The sequence below is a fragment of the Echinops telfairi genome, unplaced genomic scaffold, assembly GCF_000313985.2.
Source record: "Echinops telfairi isolate 266 unplaced genomic scaffold, ASM31398v2 ScPeMD7_4;HRSCAF=17, whole genome shotgun sequence".
In the NCBI taxonomy this organism is placed as follows: domain Eukaryota; kingdom Metazoa; phylum Chordata; class Mammalia; order Afrosoricida; family Tenrecidae; genus Echinops; species Echinops telfairi.
The window spans coordinates 41,172,597-41,173,895 of NW_022103900.1; positions in this window are offsets into that span (position 1 = coordinate 41,172,597).

Genomic DNA, 1,299 nt, shown 5'->3' on the forward strand with positions numbered 1-1,299 from the left:
TTAAAATATAATATCTTATTTGATTTCCCTTTTGACCCACTTGTTTCAGTATTTTCAGTTGTGGTTTTTCTATGTTTTATGTAGTTATTGTTGTTGGATTTTCTTTTTGTTACTGTTGTTTGCTTTCCGTTTGTGCTGTGTATGGCTTCTGTCTGTGAAAACCTGGATAAGTAGATCTGTAGACACAGTGACTAGAGTAATAATTGCCTGGGGGCATCCCAGGGGAGGATGAAGGGAAATGGAAAGCTGTGAGTATGAAAAGAAAGACACAGTAACTAGAGTAATAATTACCTGGGGGCATCCCAGGGGAGGATGAAGGGAAATGGAAAGCTGTGAGTATGAAAAGAAAGACACAGTAACTAGAGTAATAATTTCCTGGGGGCATCCCAGGGGAGGATGAAGGGAGATGGAAAGCTGTGAGTATGTAGACACAGTAACTAGAGTAATAATTACCTGGGGGCATTCCAGGGGAGGATGAAGGGAAATGGAAAGCTGTGAGTATGAAAAGAAAGACACAGTAACTAGAGTAATAATTACCTGGGGGCATTCCAGGGGAGGGTGAAGGGAGATGGAAAGCTGTGAGTATGAAAAGAAATGCTCTAAATGGATTGATGGTGATGACTGCACAGCTCTTCTTAGTTTGATTAAATGATGACATTTTATGATCTATTTGAGTGTATGCCAATAAAATTATTTTAAACATTGTTGTGGCCCTGGGGCTATGACTCAGGGCTGTGTAGTCATAGGAGTCACACCTCAATCTTCACATTACTTAGTGGTAAAAGCCCCAGATGCAATCCTGTAAAAATTTTCCCTGCAGTTGTATGTGTATCCAAATTGTGGCTGTTTTCCTAGTTCCTTAAGCCCACTTGCAATGGCGATGAAGTGACCTACAACTATGTGGTTGTTACATTATTTGTTGTCAATTTGAGACTTAAAAGTGAAGGGGTGGAGTTGAGCCTGTCAATCAGGTTGCAGCTTGATGACCTCATTTGGAGGTGCTAAGGAAATAAATAGTTCATTGGAAGTGGGACACAAGCTCACTCCCTGTGAGACATTCCTGTTGAGAAGACACATGGAGCTACGCTAGAACCCTGGAGCTGAAGGAACCACATGGAAACCCCTGCTAGCGCTGTGATGCTTTCACTGCCATTCGATCCACAAGACTTTCCGCCCACTGGCCTGTGATCTTTCTGCATTCAGTGCCATTGCATGTGTTGTGTGAGTCTGAAGAGGAATTTATAGATTGGTATTGGACATATGGGCGAATATCTGACTTATGGACTTGATCTGGACTGG